The sequence below is a fragment of the Myotis brandtii genome, unplaced genomic scaffold (assembly GCF_000412655.1).
Source record: "Myotis brandtii unplaced genomic scaffold, ASM41265v1 scaffold953, whole genome shotgun sequence".
Lineage (NCBI taxonomy): Eukaryota > Metazoa > Chordata > Mammalia > Chiroptera > Vespertilionidae > Myotis > Myotis brandtii.
This window is the reverse complement of record NW_005371933.1, coordinates 2,696,249-2,718,789: the sequence shown is the minus strand read 5'-3', so window position 1 is coordinate 2,718,789 and position 22,541 is coordinate 2,696,249. Positions and strand designations below refer to the sequence as shown.

The 22,541-nt window shown below is 47.5% G+C and overlaps 1 protein-coding gene across 1 annotated transcript in view; it reads right to left on the bottom strand.

Moving 5' to 3' along the window:
- Positions 1–22,541, bottom strand: part of ALK (anaplastic lymphoma receptor tyrosine kinase) — a gene marked incomplete at its 3' end in the record, with an annotated part of 551,341 nt that overhangs the window by 95,081 nt on the left and 433,719 nt on the right. The gene's annotated exons all lie outside the window — the stretch shown is intronic.

The following is a 22,541-nucleotide window of genomic DNA, read 5'->3' as shown; positions in this document are numbered from 1 at the left end:
GGGGTTCCATCCCTTTTCAGAAGGAAAACTAATTCATGGGATGGTACCATTTGAATGGAGTCTCAGCTTTGTTTTTTAAAAATCCACACCTCGTTTGCACCTGACCCACATTTGCCTGAGAACCTCCTGCGGATACAAGTGAGGACAGAGGTAGGGATGGGGAGATGGACCCTGTAAGGCTGAACTACCAAGCTGTTGACACCTCTCAGGGCTGCCACATCCTGAGACGCCCACAGTGCCCTGGCAAGGCTTCTAAATCACGGTTTAGACCGCACTTTTAACAGAGGCACAAATTGCTACTTTGCACTGCAGTGAATCTCAACATCTGATTTCCACTGACAGCTAAATTAACAAATCAGCTAAACTCCGCTATATTTTATGTCTCGTCTTATGCCAGATTTAATGTGTCCCAGACACAACACAGCGCAGAGGAGTTGGGATTTACTGGCTCAGAGATAGCTGTAAACTATTCCCTGCGTCCATTTCACTCAGTGAACTAGGAAGCAATTCTTGCATCCATCTGTCAGAATCTCTGCCTGGGAGGAGATGAATGAATCGAGGCAGCTGACCTGGCCAGGCAGTCCCTGAGAGCTGGTCATTCACTCTGCAGCATGCTTCCGGGTCTTGGCTACAATCAATGGGGTGATTTCTCTCACAGTTTCTTGCCCTGATGGTCAGATATGGCCTACACCTGCTCCCCTGACCTCACTTGGCTCCCCTGAAGAGCGACGCAGAATAAAAGACCTTCATTTGCTCAGTACTCTCCATAGTTTAAAGCTCAAAAACATAAATGCTTTCATTTGATCCCGATAATAGCCCTCTGGCGTTTTACTGTCACCTGATTTTATAGATAAGGAAGCTGGTTCAAGGTCAGATAGGTAGCAAGGGGTAGAGAGGGACTAGAATTGTGATCTTCTGGGTACCAGTCAAGTACACCTTCTGGAATATTCTAAGGGTGGGACCCTCTGACCCTGCTTGAGGGGAAGGACTCAGAATTCCTCTGAAGCCCTGGTACCTTACCTCTGCTAAATTCTGGCTCTCCAGGATGGAGGGCACACTGGCCAGGCAGCATGACAGTGATATACACCTGTGACATCATCACCATAAGAAATTACAGAACATCTCCATCATCCCCAAGGAACTGTCATGCCCCCTTCAGTCCATGCCCTCCCTGCATCTTGGGGCCCAGGCAGCTACTGGGCTGCACTTTGGCACTCTAGTGCAGTGTGTATTGTAGGTAAATGGAATCATATGATTCCTGCTCATTGGTGACTCTCCATTCTTGATAATACCACCTGTTGAAATCAGAGCCCAGACCCTGGAGGGTGGGCTGGGAGCTGCAATGGGGAGGCATCTGTCTTCACGTGGAGGGACTCATGACAAATTTCTGAGAAGCCACCCCAAATAGCCAGTGGCACCATCAGCTTCTGGGTACAAGCCTAACTGCACATATTGGTATGACCAGACTTTCCTTTTTTATTTTTTTTTACTAATTCTACAAGCCCTTATGCAACTTATTTGAAACAATAAGGACTCTAACATTCCTATATCCTTACCTCAAAGTATCAAGTCGTAGGAGGAGCTGGAGAGGAGAGAATGTGACCCTATCGAGATCACATATGATAGCTCACTGCGCGTCACAGCAGCCCCTCCATATTCCAGATGAGAAACAACTTTTGAGACTTAGTAACTTAGCCAAGACCAATAAATTCTTAAGTTCTAGAATTGTCTTTCAGGATCCAAATCCTGGTCTTTCTCTTGCCCGCTACCTCCTGATGGGCACAGAGACGCTGATGATGGAGACAGTGGGATGGCAATTGGTTATCACCCCAGCCAATGGCGACATTCCCTTGTTAGCAGCTCCTGCTTGCCCCAGGCCAGTGCTAAGCTCTCCCCGACCTGCATCAGCAGTCAGATCCACATCCTTGCAGGCACTGCCGGCCACAAGGTAACAGCCCCACAATGAACTCTGTGTTCCTTCAACCCAGGCCCTGCTGGTAACACGCTGGTGACCCCAGGGCAGACTGCCCGCAATCAAAATAACTACAGAGCATCCTCCACATGCCACATGGGACAGTGGAGATAAATGAGACATGGCACGATCTCCTCCCCTGAGGTTCCCAACTCAGATATGACCGTATGCTGGGGGATGCCAGACTGAACAGAGAGTGTGTCTGCTTGCTTCTGATCACGCTCCAGTTATTAAGTAGGCAGCTACCTGTCTAGAGCAGACCTCTGCGTAGCAATGAGAGGCGAGAGCAGTCTCATTAGCACTTGGGAGAGATACAAAACAGAACCATGGAACATCATCAGATAATCAGTTGGTTTGGATGGGATGGTGTGTGTGTGTGTGTAGGCAGGGAAGGAAGTGATGGGGCTGATGCTCTGAGCTGCTGGGGTGTGCCTGCAGCTAAGACCTTGGCACCTTTCTTAGAGGGCAGAGAGGAGATTTAGGGCCCCAAAGCAGAGAATTGGGAAGCCTGTCTCCTCTTACCTCTTATAATTAGAAAGGAACTGGTTGCCCAGTTGGCGTGGCTCAGTGGTTGAGCATTGACCCATGAACCAAGCATTCTCCGGTTCGATTCCCAGTCAGGGCACATGCCTGGGTTTCAGGCTCGATCCCCAGTAGGGGGCGTACAGGAGGCAGCTGATCAATGTCTCTCTCTCTCATTGATGTTTCTATCTATTGCCTCTCCCTTCCTCTCTCTCTCTCTCTAAAAAAAAAAAAATCAATAAAAACATAAAAAAACTGATTGATGGTCCTATTCATGCCTATGATGCAAGAACTACTTGGAGAGTAGGGAGAACGTAGGAGAGAAAACAGGGGGGACATTCACCTCCACTGCCTTTCAGGCTCAGCCCTGGGAATAATGCCTGCTTAGGAAATGAGCTGCCATAAAGCTAACCTTCTACATCTGCAGAGTGCTTTCCTGAGTCACAGATGTAACTGGGATTTACTCCAAAGAAGTGGTTCTCAAACTTTAGCATATGCCAAAATTATGCTTCTTAAAACCCCCAGATTTTCCCACTCAGCAGCTCAGACAGAGCCTGATCACCTGCATGTCTGATTATTAAGATACTGATGGTGCTGGCCCAGGGACTGTCCCTTGGATTTGGTTGCAAGGCTGTCGGGGTTTTCTGTTTCACTTTGAAGAATTTCTCATAAACTTGATGCGAGCTGATGAACTGGCCCCTCAGACAAGGGGAGATTTGGGGGTGAGGGAGTCTACTCTCTTCTCTCAGAGGCAGCATGGTCTGTGCCAGGTTGGGTGGGTACAGAAAGCATTAGTTGCAGGATTCCACCCTCACCCCAGTGAACCAGACTCTCCCCATCTCTCCGAGGCTGACTTGGCACCTCTTTCCAGCCAGATGGTCCCCCAGGGTGGTCCATCTGGGTCTGCTTATGAGAATGTATAAGCTGTGTCTGTAAAGTGCTGGCAGCTCTGGGGAGGGCATCTGAGCGCCAGCCCTTGTCATAATAAATGCTGTCCATTCATATGGTGAGCTGTGTGTCCTCAGAGCACCCACGGGCCTCAGCTCACTGGGCCTTTGCAACAACTTGGACAATCAGGTCAGCAAGAAGTAAGGGGAGAAAGTGACCATGGATCAGTGGTATCATTCTACAGTTGAAAAACTGAAGCTCAGAGGTACCAAGTCACAAAGCCAGTTCGGACATTTCAATGAGCTAGCCAGTAGCAGGACCAGAGTTCTCCATACACTATGGATTCACATGGTATGACAGCACGTACCAATGGCTCAGGTAGTTAATGTCATGACTTCTGAAGCACTTTGACACTATTACGAGGTTAGTCTTTGCCATAATTCTGAGAGGTAGTGATAAGCCACTGAGAGGTTTGGTTCTTGTCCAGATCCCATAGGAAAGACGAGGCAGATCTGAAGGCAGCCTGTGTTCCTCTATGTACAGCTCCCTCTGTCAGGACAGACCCCAATTCAACGCTCTCTTCATGTTAACAGTGTTCACTGAGATGCTTCATGAAAGGGGCCCAAATTCACTAGGAACTCCTCAGGGGTCCGAGCTGAGCCCTGAAGCCAGGCTGACAGAGTTGGACTGTCCATCACATTCTCACTTGTAAGCGTAGGCAAATGGCTTCCCCTCACTGAGACTCAGTTTCCCTGTGTGCGGTGGGGGTAGTAAGAACCTTCTTTATCAGGACTTCGTGAAGAGCAAATGAGCCGTGTCCATGCAGCTCTCAGTGCGGCCCGACTGCGCGAAGCCTGATGAATGTTGGCTCCGCTACTCTCAGGGCCCCTGATGACAGGGGCGGTGGCTGCCATCTCTACTGGCTTGGAGGGGGCAGTGGAGTCGGCTTTCTTCTGGGGGGGATGCTGGGTCCTAATTACCAGGAAGCAGTGGTTTCCCTGGCCTGAGGCACAGCCTGTCCTTCCATTCTTGACCTCATTCTGACTGATGTCTTGACAGTAGGTCTCGGCCTGGGTTTTGGCCTCTCTTTGTCGGTGGCCTCATCCAGGGAAAGTCATTTCAAACTATTTGTTAGTGACTGTGCTGCCTGTAGACTGAGATTCACGGGCAACACTGGCTTAACAGTCCATTAGGAATCGCAGTGGGAAGATCATCGCGCATTACGCAGAGGCAATTGGCACAGCACTGACCAGGGTAGGGGGTGGCAGCTGAAGAGAGAGGTTCATTTAGACACAAAACAACTCCACATCCAGGAGGCAGGGGTCCAGTGCACTGGGCTGTCTTCAACCCTTCAATGCAGACACCGGTGCAGCCGGTGCCCTGGCTGGTGGCCTCTCCTTTCATTATTGAATAAAAAGCTGATAAAACCCAGGAGTTGTGTGGCCTTGCTCGAAAGGCCCAGCTGGGCCAATCAGGCGTCTTTCTTCAGAATTCAAAGCTGAGGCAGTGCTGTCTGTGAGGGGTCTGCGGAAAGGTCCCGGTGTGGATCTGGGGCCGGGGCAGCTGTTCATCTGAGCAGGAAGAGCGGAGTAGCCCTTCCGGAGCAGGACCGTGTGGGACACCGCACTAACTCTTCCTCTTGTTCTTCACCCTTTCTTCTCACTGTATCTATTTTAGACATAGAGAAAGCTAACACTCAGAGGCTGTCTGCTCCCGCACACAGGGACAGAGGGGGCACCTGCAGCTTTCTGGGTCCAGTCCCAGGCCATGGAGACCCTCACCATGCTCCCACTTTTCTTGGTGGTGACACGAGTGGGTGTCTGACACCTGCCCTAGTAGCTGACTTGTTTCTGAGTTCTTTGGCCAACCTGTGGGTGTTCTGCCACTTCTTCTCTCCTCCTGGATAGAGTGATCACAGATATTATTTCACTTGATTTTACATTATTCCTATGAAAAAGGCACGGTTGGCATCATGATTCTATTTTCAGAAGAAGAAACAAAGCCTCAGTTCTGGGCCTAAAACCCAGGCCCCTTCATTCCCAGTCCAGAGCTTTCCTACATGATCTTTTTGTTCTCCATTACCTTCTACGAGGGTAACTGCTGAGTTTGTAAATCCAAGGATCTCAGCCCATCCTGGCCTGTGCTCCCCCTAAACATACACACACACACACACACACACACACACACACACACACACCCGTCCTTGAAGGCCTCTGCCATACGAACCACTATACCACATCCCTATCCCTTAGCTGCGGCTGATGCCTAGTGGGCCCAGCAGTAATGCAGCGGCTGCGCTCGGAGGGAAAGCCTTGTGGCCACAGGAAGCAGTTCTGTTCATTCAGTCTCATCTAATTAAGAGTCACTGAACTGTCAGACACATCACCTTCTGGATTAGGCATAAAACCAAGACCCCGAATTCTCCAAACTCTGTTCTTGCTCGGAACTCTGCTGTTCTCTGATGCTTGCCTGCCAGCAGGAGTGGAGGGCCTGCCTCCAAAGTGTGGGCTACCCTGAGGTAGGACATACAAAGCCAGGGCTGGGAAGGATGTCCCTGATTCTGGGATCCAGGGCCACTGGTGTGCTGAAGCCAGTCACGTGCCTGCATCTCTTCCTGTCTGTGTGCCGTGACCTCAGGGTGGTTGCTTAAAATGGGTCATTGTTGGGAGTGTTCACAAGGCAGAGACCAGCAAATGCTGAAACCAGGGCTCCCTCTCTACCTTCCTGGAGAGCCTGTTGTTAAACATCTGCTGGATCGCCACTGCCCAGAAACCGCAGAGGTACCTCGAGAGCCTGCATGGGAGTGTGGGTAGAGGCTGAAGGGGTGGAATTGCAGGCCCCTCAGTCACAATGCAACCTGGGAAGCCAGGCTTCTGCCTGTTCCACAGAATAACAGCAGCCGACCTTTCCTGAGCACTGAACATGTGCCCGGTTCTACGCTGAGGCTTCACAAGTATCGACTCAGTTTCTCTTCTTATGACCCTGAAAGGAGGTAGTATAATTAACTGCCTTTTTGCAGTTGAGGAAATGAGGCTCAGAGAGGTCAGGCAACTCCTTCTCATCACAAGCTAATAAGGGTGGCACCAGGATTTGAATTCAGGCAATCTGACTCTTAACCCACACTCTTACTTCTATGCTGTATTGCTTTTCCACTTCAGATTTAATTAGGGGGAACATTCCCAGGTAAAATGTGTTAGAAAATCAACTAACATTTTCACTAAAGTATTAATTGTGAGACGTGAATTATTCCCTTCTACCCTCTGCACTTGTCTGCCTCTGTCCTGAAATTTATCAGAAGCTACTTGCTCAGAGTTGGCTGAATCAAGAAATAAGTAAACTTCATAAACCAAACTCACTCCACTCCTTCTGTCTGATTTTGGGATGGGAGACTGAGCAGACCCACCTTGGTGGGAGACTCACTCAACTATGCTGAAGATGACATCTAAAGAAAGAAAGACAATCAAGTGCACCATCTGGGCCCGCACACAGCATGGGCTCCCAGGTGGCTGCTGGTGCTGTTCACTCCGGGCTGCCTGGGGCGGAGAAGGTCAGCCAAGGGTGAAGAATACCTGGGTATGAGCTGAAACCTCAGTGCCTGAAGCCTTCCCCACCTTTTGTAACCCACCCTGGACAGTCTAACTTTCCTCAAAAAGTCCCAGTCCCACCCTCTGGACCTTTAGCCACCCCACATCACTCACGGTTTGCTAAGCAAGCCCCAGGCTTTTTCTCCATCAAATTGAATGAAAAGATGCAACCAGGCCCGGGCTCTCAACTTCGTTTTTACACTTTAGTTCTAATGAAAGCCCCTGCTTCTTAGGTTCTCTCATCTAAAACTGGGATAATGAGCTACTGTATGGGTTATGCTGAGGAGTGTGAGATACCCCATCTAGTGTACTTAGTGCATGTTGGTTCCTGGCCAGATCTGGATGTGGGTCAGCACTACTGATGGTGGCGCTGCTGTGTTAGTTAGCACTGTGTCCGTATCTCCTCCTCATCACCGTCCCCACTGTCTCCGCTCTAGGATCACCCTTTTTCTCTCTGTCAAGTTTCACCGGCAAGGCCCCACTCATACTGTGCTACATCCAAGGCTCCTGGGACTCTCCCAGGGAGAGCGGTCTCTCCCTCCACACAGTATGTGACATTGCTTCTAGCTTCTAGGAAGACCAGGTATACTAGTATTTGATGTTAAAGCAGTCTTGGCAAACGTTCCTGGACAACGCCTGCGTTATTTAGGGTCATACCATGGCCAGATTCACTCATGTTCTGTCCTCCAGGTCACAGGTGAGTACTGTGACACCGCTGGCCTCCCTGGCATTTGGGATGTCCAAGGTCTCTCATGTCAAGTGCCAAGCTCCCGCTGGGATTCGACCTGGTATGTTTTCATGTTAGCCATCTCCTTTAGAATCTGCAGGCTGCCTTAGCAAGGCCTTCCTGTTGGGGTGGGTGGAAAGAGTTTTCTTCTTGTATATGGTGGTCAAGGGTGTATCTCAGAAACTCTTGCCTCCATTTCTGAAATGCTTAATGGCATCCTAGTGGCTTGGCCCTTCCCAGGCCCTTAAAAAGAGTCATTACTAGTTATCAAATCTCCCTATGTACTAATCACTATGATAAACACAAAATATACAATCTCTTATTTACTCCACATGGCATCTCTATGAGGTAGACACTATTATCACTATTTTACAGATAAGTTGAGATGAAGAGAAGCAAAGGATGGCCAAGTTCAGACTGCTGGTAAACCGCCTAATGGAGACCTGAGCCTAGAACAGCCGTGGGCAAACTACGGCCCGTGGGCCGGATCCGGCCCGTTTGAAATGAATAAAACTAAAAAAAAAAAAAGACCGTACCCTTTTATGTAATGATGTTTACTTTGAATTTATATTAGTTCACACAAACACTCCATCCATGCTTTTGTTCCGGCCCTCCGGTCCAGTTTAAGAACCCATTGTGGCCCTCGAGTCAAAAAGTTTGCCCACCCCTGGCCTAGAACATCGACTCCAGAGCCAGAGTTCCTAACCAATATGACACTGAGTTTGCCAGGCACCTCTGAAGTTTTTGTTACCTCATGAACTATTTATACAAGGAAACCCACAAATGTTGCAAAAGAAAAGAATAACTGTTCTGAGATAGGCGCTATTCTTTGAAATAAGCAACAATGTCCACTGTTCTGAGATAGGCGCTATTCTTTGAAATAAGCAATAAATGATAATAAATAGGATAATAAATATCATAAGATATTTTATCTTATTTATTTGAAAACTAGAGGCCCAGTGCATGAAAATTCATGAAATGGAGGGTGGGGTCCCTCAGTCCGGCCTGCCCCCTCTCACAGTCCGGGAGCCCTCAGGGGTGGGAGGCGACCCGGCGATCAGGGGAAGGTGATGTCCCATCACACTTCTGCTGCTGCCATTGCTGGCAGCACAAGCCTTGGCCGGCCCTGGTTCCCTGAGCCTCAGGCGACCCTGGGTGGCTGGGCAGCCACCATCCGAGGCTTGCCTGCACCTCGGGCCAGCCCTGGGCAGCTGGGGGGCTGATGGGACTGAGGGACTCTGGAGGCAGGCATGCCGCAGCGGGGCGCCCCAGCGGGGCTGAGGGGACTGGGTGCTGCCATCTGGTGACTGTGGGTGCCGCCATCTTTGAGGGCATGGCAGTCAATTAGCATATTCCCTCCTTATTGGCTATGGACACCACCATCTTTGAGGGCGGGACAGTCAATTAGCATATTCCTTCCTTATTGGCTTGGGCGCCACTATCTTTGAGGGCGGGGCAGTCAATTAGCATATTCCCTCCTTATTGGCTGTGGTTGCCACCATCTTTGCGACGGCATGAGGGTCAATTAACATATTCCCTTTTTATTAGATAGGATTTAAATCTCTGGTGATGGATCAGACTGATCAAGTTCTATAATTTTTAATAAATGTTCTGGTCTAAGGTGAAAAATAAAGAAAACTCCCAACTCGGTAAGTAGTTGAGCCTCGTGCAGAATGTTGGGGAGTCAGCCTGATCCTGTTTAGGGCTCTTGGTCTTGTTTGTCTCCACGTAAGAAGAAAAGTCTCCAGCAGACGGCCCCCAGGAAGCAATCGGGCTGACAGCAAATTCTTCCCAGGGCTCCGAGGGAACTGTTTCAATCTTGAGTTTGCTCAAGTGTCAGGCAAGCTGATTGTTCACCGGTTCCACTCGAATGTGGATTTACTCTGCCTGTGGGTACCCACCTTTCTGTGCAGCTTCTCAGCTTCATCTCCACAAAATAAACTGCATGAGGCTGAGAGGCGGTGCCGGCGCCATCTCCCACTTGGAATCACCTGCTCCTTCACTTCCCCGATCTTGCCCCTCGGTGATGCTTCGCTCCATTGTAATTAGTTGTCACATGTTCTCCTTTTCTACCAGACAAGCTCTGTGAGGACCAGCAATTCCCCACTGCGCACACTCACAGACAATGAATAAATGTTGGGGGGATTGATAAATAAATGGTTCTGGCATAGGTCTTTTTCAACTAAGGGATAAACAATGAGGAATATCCTAGGTATATGTGGGAGCATGGATGACCCACACAGAATTTAAAAGGAGCCCTTCCCCTGTGGTTATCTGTATACATATTAACTGGGACTGGTGTCTCCCTGGATGGGCAAATCAGGGTTTGTTCTGCGGCCGGTTCCCATCCCATGAAGAAGGGACTGTTTGGGCTGGCCCTGTGCTCCTCTGCACCCTAATTCCAGACTTCATCCCCTCAAATTTCACCGGCGCTATGCCATTCAGTTTCCAGATTGTTCCAAACAGCAGGGTTCCTGGCAGGTGAGCTTCTTCTCAGTGAGGAACGTAGGCAATTAGCCCAGAAATCCTCCTCCCTTTTCCCCGGACGCTTTCTTGTGGTGAGTTAGGTCAAGTCATGGTATTTCATTAGGATAATAAAAGGGAGAAAGTCAAACTCTTAGAATGTGAAAGTCGCTCACGTAATAAAAGCTGACTGGTAATTTATGGCTGTTCCACCTGAGGGTGACTTCGGGATCAATACACACTCTAGTTGGACTTCCAGAGACTCAATTCATAGAAGCTCTCAGCGGATCATTAGTGAGCTGTGCCAGCCAGCTCACCTCCCAGAAGGCAGCCAGCGACACCCAGCTCATCCCCAGACTGAAAACATCCTGAGCAGAGGGCTGGTTGGGTGGTCTCACTGCCTTCTCACCTCTTCTTAGAGAGAACTTTACCTAACACAGAGCCCATGCAGCGTGGCCCTTGGGTGGTGCCCATGTCTTTGCAGACTTTGTCCAAATGCTTCCTCATCAGTGTGAGGAAGAAGATGCGCATTTCAACACCGTTCTTATATCCAGGGCACTCAGTGCCCACGGTCTGAAAGCCTGGCCAGATTTGAAGCCATGAGTTGTGGCTTTCCTGGCTTAGCTCAGATGACCTTGGCCCTCTGCAGTCCACGGACCCTCCCTGATGGGAAAGGGTCTGCATAGCCAAGAGCAAGCCTCCTGGGCCCCAGGTGCCACGACAGCCAGAGGTGGCTCTGTTTCCTTTCTTTCTGAAAAAGGAGCTGCTGCAGAGTTTGCATGCTGTCTTGACCTTGGCTAGCCAGTCGTCTCCCATCAGGGTTCTAGCCCCTGTGTAGCCACTGGCCTTTGGGCAGCAGGAAGTACAAAGGGCACACATTACCCAGGGCTTCTTACAAAAAGCTCACCCCTGCACACAATGGATACCTTTTCCAAAAGCCCTGTACGAAACATGTTTTTGTCAGTTACTTCATGTTAAGATTCTGCTCTTTGGGCAGCTTCCCCTGTATATGATTCTGTGGTGGGCGTCTGGTGCTGCGGAAATACAGAGGTGATTCATTGATTCTTATCCCCAAAGACTAGCAATCTTAGGGCAGGTGTGCCAGGAGCACAAATAACTAGGAACTGTGGTAAAACGGAAGCACCATAATGGTGGCGAAAATAAAAGCCTGCAGACATTTAGAGAAGTCATTTCTAGGTGGATGAGATGAATTAATTATACTCGATTTATGTGCTCTATAGTATAGGTGCTTGTACATGAGGTTGGCTTAAAGAGGGTGGTAGGAAGCCCACTTGCTCTGGGTTTTTCTAAGAATAGAGTGTTCTTCTAAATCCACTCCCTGTGCAACCCTGTCACTGGGGCCTGGAACCAATAGGCTGCCAGGAGCGCGGAAAGACAAAGAGAAGTGGAGAAGAATGGCCATATAGGAGGGAGGCTCCCGGAGGCCATGCTGTCAGGGCTGAGCAGCAGTCTCCCCGGATGCTCCTTGTTGGGGAGACTCTCCAGAGCCTCAGGAAACTGATGAACCTGCAGGCTGATCTCGCAGGCAGTCTTAAATCGATACCCCTGATTGGCAAAACTGGTCCCCATGCTATTAGGAGTGGTGACAGCTTTCAGATGGGGCATAAACTGATTGTTAAAGACCCCTCAGCATTATTCACCAGGGCGGGAGAATTCGTTTCAGTATCCGGGAAAAACAGCCATTTGGATAATTGCATGCTGTTTCCCTGTGTCTCCTCTAACGCATTAGCAGGAGATAATACTCCACATTCCAAGTCCAGAACCATCCCACAGAGCTGCTATTAAACAGCTGTCACCTTCCTCCCCATAACTGGATGCATTTCTCGGCAGGAAGAATGACTCCCTCTGTGCGCGCGTGCGCGCGTAGGCCGCATCAATCCTGGCACGCAGGAAATGTATCACCGGAGTGAGAGGCAATGCATTACAGTGAGAAAAACACTGGACTAGTTGTCAGGAGACGGGGGTTCTGGACTGGGCTCAGCTGTGACTTTTGGTGTGACCTTGGGTAAGTCATTGAATTTCACTGGTGCCTGGGTTTCCTAAGCTGTAATGTGAGGAGGCTGGGCTAGGTGATTCCTCTGGGGTCTGCAGTTGGATGTCACCATGTGGTGTCCTTATGAGCAGAGCAGGGGGTCTCCATGACTCTTGCTTTGGGCTGGAAACTCTTAAAACAGACTGGCCACACAATCCTTGGAGACTGTGCCCTGTCCACAGCCACCAACCCCAAAGAGTAAGGCTGTGGAGGCACTGGACCCGGTTCTTCTTTGCTCCTCATTGATCTAAAGCTATGAAGACAGGTTGCCATTGAAAAAAATCATATTTGGCTCATTCTTTCCTCACTTCATTGTTTTTCATGATCCATATCAGACCTCTGACCCCACTAAAGTAATGGAAAATTAGAGAAGAAAATGATGAAGGAAAGGATGAAAGGGGAGAGGGAAGGATGGATGGGGAGGAGGAGAATTAGAAGAGAATGGGGGGCAGGGAGACTCCTGGAGAAGGAGCTATTGGAAGGAGGCCAAATGCAGAATGACAGGAGGTTATGGAAATAAGTGCTGGAGGTTTAAGAAATTCATGTCCCCTCTTCTTTCTTTCCTTATCCCCTTCCTTGCCTCCCTCTTTCCTTCCTTTCCCCCTTTCCTTCCTTCCTTATTTCTTTCCCTCCCTCTCTCCCTCCCTCCCTCTTTCCTCCCTCCCACTCTGTTTAAAAATTAATGGGAAAATATGCTTGAGTGAGGCTTAAAATCCCTCTCTCCCTGCCTTCCAATAAACACTTATTAGCACCCAATAATCTGACACACAATATTGTACATCACTATTCTATATGCTAAAGATGGGTAAGTTGTGGTGCTAAACATGAATAAAATTTAAATAAAACATGATCCTTGCATGCAAGGAGTTTATAGTATTTTAGAAGGAGGCGAGTGTCTGATGTGTGATGAGGTGTGGAAAGACTAATAGGAGCCACCGCAAAGGGAATGGGTCAATTCTACTGGGGGAGGGAAGGAGTGTTAGGAGGCCTCATGGAACTGGATGGTCTCATGAGATGAGAGAATTTCTGTGTTCTTCTGTTATGCAGCACCCTCTGTATAGCTTTGCAGAATGATCTTCCTTTACTCAGGAAATACTTCCATATTTCCAGTGCTGTGAAACACCTTTACCTGTATTCGCCGCACTGTGCTGTAATCACCGCCTTCCGTGTCTGTCTTACTCACTAGACTGAGTGCTTTAAGACCAGGAGACTTAGCTTAGTTTCCTTCGTATTTATATTGTCCAGGACCTACCTACCACAGTGCCAGCAAACAGGAGATGACCCCCCCACCCCACCTCCACCACAAGCAAACAAAACCCTCTTCTCCCCCTTCCTTTCCCTTCCCTTCTGTTTCTTTTGCACCTGCCTCTTCTTCTCTCCAAGGTCCCCAGTAGAAGTGGGTTGGCCTAAGTTTCTCTTTCACACAGGCCGTCTAGAATGTTTTTCTCAGAGCGTGGGGTTGCAGGGCTCTCTTCTCAGGCAGAGCCTGGTGTGTTACTAACACCAAGTCAGTGGCTCTCAGGAATGTCTCTCCTCTGGGAGTACAGACCACACTTTGGCTTTCTTCTTCCTGGGGGGCCTTCATCTATTGCTGCTGGGCTATTTCTTAGGAAAGAACATATCCAGGCAACTGGAGGTGTGGCCTTTTCCACCAAGCGGTGCCTCTTTGAGCTCACACCACTCAGCCCCAAAGAGGTTGGGCTCTTGACTTGAAAGTGAAGGTGGAAGTCATCTGGCCTTGACTCACACCCTCATGAATCCGCCACCTCTACCAGGACGTGTATTCTAGATCTATGAGCTCATGGACTACCATCACCTCTGGATCTAAGACGCAGTTCTACATGGTTGTCTAGATTGTAGTTGGCTTGGCCTACATACAGGTTACTCAGTCTATATTTTTCTGAGGGAATTGGGTCTTTTCATCTTTGTACACAAGTCCAGGGATTTGAGGAGCCCTGTTAGGAGAGCGAGGTCTGTGCATTTCCTGGCTGGAGCTTGGCCTGGTGGGGTGGCGAAAAGAGGGAAAGACCAGAAAGATTTAGGGGACTTGCAAGCAAAATGACATGTGTCCCGGCGTGAGCTCTGGGCTCTTCAATAGATCAGGATAGTAGAGGGGGCAGCCAAGAGTTTGTGGATAGACAGCACAAAATTAAGTTCTTAAATATGCCACCCAATCTCATAATCCTCATTATTATGGGCTATAAACAGAATCAAAATGGGAAAAATCTAAACATTACTGAGCTAGTGTTCTACATTGAACTGGAGTCTTTCATGATCACAGACTTATTAAAGGGAGGCTTTCTCTCCAGATACATATGTCTCAGATAGCTTCCCAACCTCCATCACAGACACCTGGTGTATTCAGACCAGGAAAAAATGCCCAGCTTGGGTAACAATAATACCCAGGAGGGCCGACAGACTTTGGTTTCAGGAATGTCTCCCCATGGCCTCCTGGGAAAGGAAATGGTGCAGCTAGAAGCATGGAGGCATCTCTGAGATGAGGGCAGGGTTTGAGATGGAGAAGGGCCAGCTAAGGAGGTCAACTCGCCATGGGCTTCATGTCCGTGCCCGGAAAGCTGGGAGCCCTAACACGTTTGCACTAAGAGGAAGCTGCTGATAGAAATCCTGCCAGTTCTCTCTGAGGGACACACTGTCCTTGAGGAAAGAGCCAACCATCATCTTTACACGTGTCCTAGTTTTCATTGTCAAAGAAACTGAAACCCTACTCAGGCATCCCTGCCACTCTCTTCCTCAGAATATGGATGGTGGAGAGCTGGGGCTCAGGGCACTGGTCAGATGATTAGAGAAGGTGAGCCTTTGAGGAGCCCTGTTAGGAGAGCGAGGTCTGTGCATTTCCTGGCTGGAGCTTGGCCTGGTGGGGTGGCGAAAAGAGGGAAAGACCAGAAAGATTTAGGGGACTTGCAAGCAAAATGACATGTGTCCCGGCGTGAGCTCTGGGCTCTTCAATAGATCAGGATAGTAGAGGGGGCAGCCAAGAGTTTGTGGATAGACAGCACAAAATTAAGTTCTTAAATATGCCACCCAATCTCATAATCCTCATTATTATGGGCTATAAACAGAATGATGAAGAATTACTAATTTTAAATCTTCTCAACCAGAATCTGATGGTTCAGAATTCTTTCCTTTCCATTCTCCTTCCCATTCCTCTTGGGGGTGAGAAACATGGGAGGCTTCTGTGCCACCTGATAAGAGCTATCCATTTTGGCCTCTGCAGAACCACTCCCTCTTGGTCTCTGGTCATCAGGCCCACCCTGTGAGTCCTGTCTGCAGGTCATCTAGTCCATACGGATCGCTCCCACTCCATCCACAAGTCCTCTGCAGGTCTGCCCACACCATCTAGGCCACCTCTGGGCCCCTGCCAGGAAGACACTGAGACTCAACACTGGGAGACACTCTCATGCTGCGATGTAGGGAGAGGCTGGTCATGAGATCCTGGTCACAAACATTTGAGAAGGGAAATGATGGGTATGCCTTTATTTATTTACCACACAGAATAAATAACTGCTATAACTCTGTGAATTGAGTAAATGCTTTGGCATTACATACAGCCACAGGTTAGGGTGGAGAGAGAAATGGATAAAGGGGCCATGCCAGGGGGAAGATGGGAGCGAACGGAGGATAGCCCTCTAACATTAGTATGCATACATATTAGGGAGAGAGCGGGTGAAAGCCAGCACGTAAGAGTTTGTGTCTGTGCACTAACAAGAAAGAAAGATGGTACGATAAAATGCAAATAGAGACCATCTCTCCTTATAATTTTCTGCTTTCTGTTCTAATCCAAATAATGTAATCCTAGGAATGTCTCACCCCAGCTTTATACACTCAGAACCCAAATCCATAGGCAGAGGCTTTAGGCTCCTCACGGTCTCCTCGATCTTGGGGAGTGGAATGTAGGGAATGAGTCCCAGGCCTCCCAACCAAAGTGACCCTCTCTGGAGGTCATTCTACTGCTGTTCCCACCTGGGACAACTCGTTCACCTGCCCTGCTGTGGGCTTCTGAACCATTCACCTCCACAGAGGCTGCCTCCTGACCCAGACTATCTGTCCCTGTAGCATTGGTGAGCTGATTAGAGCCAATGTTTTCATTATATTCAGATTTCATATGACTAAAAGGATCAGCTTATAAAAGCAAAAGAAAGTTGAGGCATTCAACCTCTCTGGGCCTTTTAAGACAACAGACTATTATGTTCATGTGAATTTCCAGGAAGAAGCCTCTAATTAAAGCTTATTGCCTCTCAGCTGCCATTGGCCCGTGATGTGGCTTGTCCTTCCTGTTCATTAGAGCAAAAAGGCATCCTAGTGAGGAGGTAGCCTCATGGAGCCCATGCCTACCTTCCGGCCCAGGCCCCCTGTGAGCTGGGGAGGATCCCAGTGCTGCCATGATAGCCCCATCACCCCCCTGCATGTGACTTGGGATTCAGACAGGATATTACATGCCTGTTCTTGAAGGAAATGATAAGACCCTGGTCTACCAGTTGCATGAATGATTAATGAGGGATAATTAGTCAATGTTTGTTAAGCATTTTATAGACACAAAATGCTGGCTAAGAGCTAAATGAAAGAGCAGAAGCAGCAACATCCAAAAGACTGTACATCGACCCAAATGCCACACAGAGAATCCCAGAACGTTGGATGGAGGGAAGGAGGGATCACGGAGCAATTGCCCTGTGGTTTCCAAGCTGTGATTGCAGGGCCTTCTGGGCAGGTGCCCCGTAACTGCCTCCCAGTGTTTCCTCCCCAACACATCACAGCTGGGAAGGCAAACTAAAGTTCCACAAAACCATGTTTGCAGCATAACTTGAAGGCAGATAATGCCCCAAACTTCAAAATAACCATTAGTAAAGGAGAAAAAGCATTGTATCCCATCCTCCCAGCCTATGCCATCAGCCAGCAAGCAGCTCCCTCAGCCCTTGTGCTTGGCCCTCCACTCTGGAGGATGTCGGTGTTTGGGTCCCACAGCTCCAGGTGTGGGGAGGTCTGACCAGGGGTCTGGGCAGAGCAGAACTAAAATGTCTCCCAGCTCTTCAGATACAAGTTTAGTACCTCTCCTGATATCCCTCTTCAAGCAAAACAAAACAAAACAGGAACACCAAACCAAACCAACTCTGAGATCAATTCTGTCCTTGGGAAAATTTAAGAAGCTGTAGGCCAATGCACAGGGGACTTTAAAATCTAATATTTACTTAGTCTGACCCTAACCTTGACCTCAGTTTTAGGAACTGAACCCTTCTCTGCCTGATTTGTGTGTAGTTTGCATTAAAGTGCAATATATAGCCCTCAGTTTTAGGAACTGAACCCTTCTCTGCCTGATTTGGTGGGTTAAGCCCCAAGGCTGGTCTCTGGTGTCACTTTGGGACTCTGCCTACCATCCACTCACCTGTCACTTGCAGTGAGAGGATACCTGTCCTCTGGCTCAGCTTCTCGGCAGGCGATCCCAGGCCTGGCTCCTTCCCTCACCCATGTCCCTCTGTCTTCCTGGAGTGGTGCTTCCCCAACATCTCCTTTGAAGTGCCCCAAATGGCAGAGAGGGGTGAAGTCACCTCCCAGAATCTGGGGATCACTACGAGCAGACAATGTCTTTAAAGCTCACGCTTTATCTTAAAATTTGTGTGTAGTTTGCATTAAAGTGCAATATATAGCTATGCTGGTTTTCATATAAAAATGTCCCTCCACTCCAATCTTCCGGTAAAACCAAAGCTCTGTGGACTCTGGGTTTTCACATTCCCAGAACACCACTACATATCCTCAAGGTCTAAGAATCACTGGCCCTACTTGATCCTAACCCACTGGTTGGATCCTGGCCCCTCTCAACTTGCCCACAGCCAATGCCTTTGGCCAATTCCTGTGTGGCTGAGGCGCTGGAGGCAGCCTGGTCTCAGACCTGTGGGGCAGAACACCAAGAGCAGACTTACCTTCCCTCCTCCAGTGAACATCCTTAAGCCTCACCAAGCCCCTGAGTTGAGCAATTTACTGCTAACCCAGTGTTTCTTGATGACTCATATCAATTGTTTGAACCATGGTCAGTTAAGAGTCGCAAAGCCACTGGGAGACTCAAGAAGGGGCAGAACTAATCCTGGCTGATTTCCCACTAGGATGCAGACACCATGTCACACTATCATACTTAACTCACACGGGCCAGGATGGGTACCACTGTCTTCATTTCATCCATGAATTATTTAATACCATAGGATGTAATGGACACATAGTAGCACACAAGCAACTGAGGTAGGATTTAAACCCATGCTTTTCTTACGAAAATCCTGTTCTCCTTCCACTGTCCATCTGTTGCATCTGTTTGCCCATTTCACTCATTAAGGCCTCCATCAAAGAATGAAAGACACAGAGATAAGAGGTGAGGTTGGGATGTATGAATTCTGCCATCAGCTTCAGAAACATGAAGAGGGTGTGGGAGAAGTAGTGGATTGAAACCAATGTCTAAACTGACATTTCTCTTATCATCTCTGGAAAGAATTTATCTTGGTCCACCTTGCTCTTCTCATAGCCACAGATTTGAAGGAATGGCTGTAAGAGGGGCCTTAGAGACCTACAGAGGGAACACAGCTTCACCAAACCCCTCATTCATCACCAGCGAGAGTTCCGGTCTCATTAATAACTGGGGTTTAATCTTCTACGTTCAAAGAGACTCCCATTACCCAAAACAATAATTTTTAAAATTACCCCGCAGTGTGTCAATCGCATATTGAATACTAAGAGTTACTTAAAGCTAATAAATGCTTTTAGAAATTATTTGAACATTTGATGAATTAAAAGTTATGAAATATTTATAAGCAGTAACAACACCATTTAGCACCATTAATAAAATAAATACATTAGAGAGAATGAAATTCATTACTATTTTACCATTAGACATTGATGTCAATGACTGAATATTGCTCCAAATTACTTGTAAAATAGACCAATTATTTCAGTGTGATTAATCTTTTCAATTATTTCTTTTATGTAGTTGTAATTTGAAAGTAATTTTCTTGTGGGAGTACAATGACCTCAGCACACTAGATCCTTATTTATTTATATTTAAAAACCTTGGTGTCTGCCCCCCATTTCTGGGCGATTTCCAGCAGTCGGATATTTAAAATAGTTGCCCAAGCAATCATTATTGTTCCTAAGCACTTTTTATTGGCTTTATTAGTGATTATGAATAAGCCCTCCCAAAGTTAGAGACTCTTTGCCACCAGCAGTAACATTAGCAGAAAAAGGAGGGACTAGCAAAATCCTTTCCTTGTTCCACCAGCTATGGCCCTGCTGTGTTAGACCCTGAGCTCAGCCTGAGGAAGGCCGCGTGGTAAGCAGGTTGGAGGACTTCTAGGCTCTTCCCTGGCCTCCAACCATCCCCACAGGATTAAACAGTCCTATTCCTTTTCATTACATAATGAATTTTGTGTACCCTGCCACAAAAGAAAAATGACTTTATTAGAGATAAACGCATAGATCATAGGGAGTAGGGAAGAGAACTCTGCAGCTGCCTTCAAAATCAGAACGTGGATCCGGGCTGTTAGACTCTGCTCGGAAGGTGGTAACCTTTCCCTGGCCCATCGGCTCGGACAGAGACCAGACAGAAAGTGAGATGTGGGAGTGAGCCTGCAAGCACACCTGGGTAGTTGTGCAGGATTAGTCAGCCCTGGTTCCAGAGTGAGGGCATTCAGCTCAGTCAGGGCCACAGAACAGAGAGGGCAATAGTATTTACTGTGTCAAGCTTTGTGCCAGGGGTTCTACACACAATATCAGTTTCAATTCCCCAACAAACCTATAATTATGTATTATTAGCCCCGTCTACTGATGAAAAAATTGAAACTCATAGACTTTAAAAAACTCTTCTAAAGCTCAAGAGGGTGGTCAGTGATGGAGCTGGGAGTCCACCCTCATTCTGTCTTATTCCAAAGCTACAATCTCTCTCCTACCCTGTAACAGGAATATCTTTCCTCAGTGCAGACCAGGAGAAAAGCTCTGGTAGTTTTTAGTAGTTTGAGTGCAGAGATTAAAAAAGAAGATGCAGTCGTTGATTCCAGGAACTTAGCATCTATTGAGTGAGGCACATAAATAACTCTGGTAAGAAGTAAACTGTTCTAAAATAGAAATGCCTTACACATCCACACTGACCCCTTCACACCCCTTGGTGACCACAAGAGGCCAAGCCAGAGAAGGAGTGCAGACAACATCTGCTTCCCGACGGAGCCCATCTGTTCTTGGACCTGGAGCCTCTGTCGGGAGGTAGCTGGACCATTAGGATCTTCCTAAGTCTCTTGACCAATCCACCTTCCCTAGAGAACCAGAGGCAGACTGCTTTTCTCCCTCTGCTAAGAATGTGTCCTGCCAGAGGAAACACTTTCTGGATCATTAGGGAAAGTAAGAGAGGTCAACTCTCTTGGTTTCATAAGAGAAGCAGACAAGAAACAGGTCTTTTAAACTCTACAACAGACTCGCTGCAAATGCAACATAAACTATAGAGGAACAATTTTGTAGGTGAAAGGGAGTTGTAGGGTAAGGAAGAAAAAAAATGTGCACAACTCGGTGAGATCCTTGATCAAAGGTACAAATAATTTTTTGCAGGAGTAATTGTGCTGAGCGTGGAGATTTGTAAGCTCTTATTCCCTTCTCCTGATGTTGCTCAAATAAGGTTAGGCCAATTCTGGGAAATGATACCCTCTCCCTGTCACATTCCTGTACACTAGCTCCCTCTTGGCCTCTTTTGGACGGTACATAGGTCCTCGACATCTGCGAGGATTGATGATGTCCAGAGGCACTCACAAATCCCCAAGTTCGTGAGTGCGGAAACGTTTGTGCAAGCTCCTGGCTTACTCCCAAACCGCATGTTTCCTGTACATTGCCTCACATCACAGGTTAACCACCCTTTCAACTTGAACTGAATTTCAATCTATCACATTATGGTGATTTTTCTGTCCCCCACACGTAAAGCAGTTTTGATTAAAGAAAAAAAAAGTACACACTTTGTAAGCTCTTGCAAAACTAGCGATGAGTGAAGAGACACAGAGCACAAGGCGCTGGGAGGTCAGTTCCCCACCTAAGGGAGTCTCTTCCACACACAAGCTCCAAGAGGCATGAGATTTAACACCGGACCTCTACATGCAACAGGTGGCCGTATGTTAAGGGCCTTCATGGTTGTTTATAAACAGGCATGAGATTTAACACCGGACCTCTACATGCAACAGATGGCCGTATGTTAAGGGCCTTCATGGTTGTTCATGAACAGTCTAAACTAAGACTTTAGGTCTGTGTACAATGAAAATACATCCTGCATATCAGATATTTACATTATGATTCATAACAGTAGCAAAATTACAGTTATGAAGTAGCAACGAAAATAATTTTATGGTTGGGGGTCACCACAACATGAGGAACTGTATTAAAGGGTTGCGGCATTAGGAAGGTTGAGAAGCAATGGAAGACTTTAGGTCTGTGCGTGCCACAGGTTTCCTTCTTGTCCACACGTCATTCTTGGGCTTCTAAGACCACACATTCCTTGGCACAGGTGAGTGCTCCCTCCCCAGGGGACCTCTGGGCAGAGCAGACCCAGTAGGAGAATAGCATGAATGAAATCAACTTCCTCCCGAAGATTCTCCTGTACCCGTCTCTATACCCTCTGCATGTGGAAACAACAAAGGATGTTTATAGTCATGACTCGAGGCCTTCTGAAGATCAAGGGAAGATCAATCTCATATACAGGGTAGGGCAAAAGAAGGTTTACAGTTGTGATATGCAAAACACAGAGTTTATTTGTGTATTATTATTTATTAAATATTGTATTATTTCCCATGCAAACAGCTGTAAACTTACTTTTGCCCCACCCTGTGTCTACTTATGATCCATTTCATTCTGCTTACCAATCAGAATTGAGGTAATAGCTAATAAAGAGATACATATAAAATGTGACCTTGAAAATAGGAATACAAAATCAAAAATTCTGTAGAGGGAGGTGGAAACAGACTTATCAAAAAACTATACAGATAGAATTACTGTGATTCAGTTCAGAGTTTCTTGGTAAAAAAGGCAGAAAAAAACCCAACCCAATCAATTATGCTTCAGGAGAGAGATGGCATCTCGAAATAAATTCACAGTGAGGGACTTAAGCCAAAGGAATTCAATGACACAGTGGACCATGCTCCAATGGTTTTTACAAAATAAGTGAAAAATTTGACATATAACCATTTCCCATGTTGTTTCTAAATAATAGCTTAAACCAAATCATTAAAAAATACTTAGTTATAAGTTTTGCCTCAGGAAAAACAAAGTATAATAATCATTATCAAGTTGGCGGGGTGAGGAGTTGGAAGA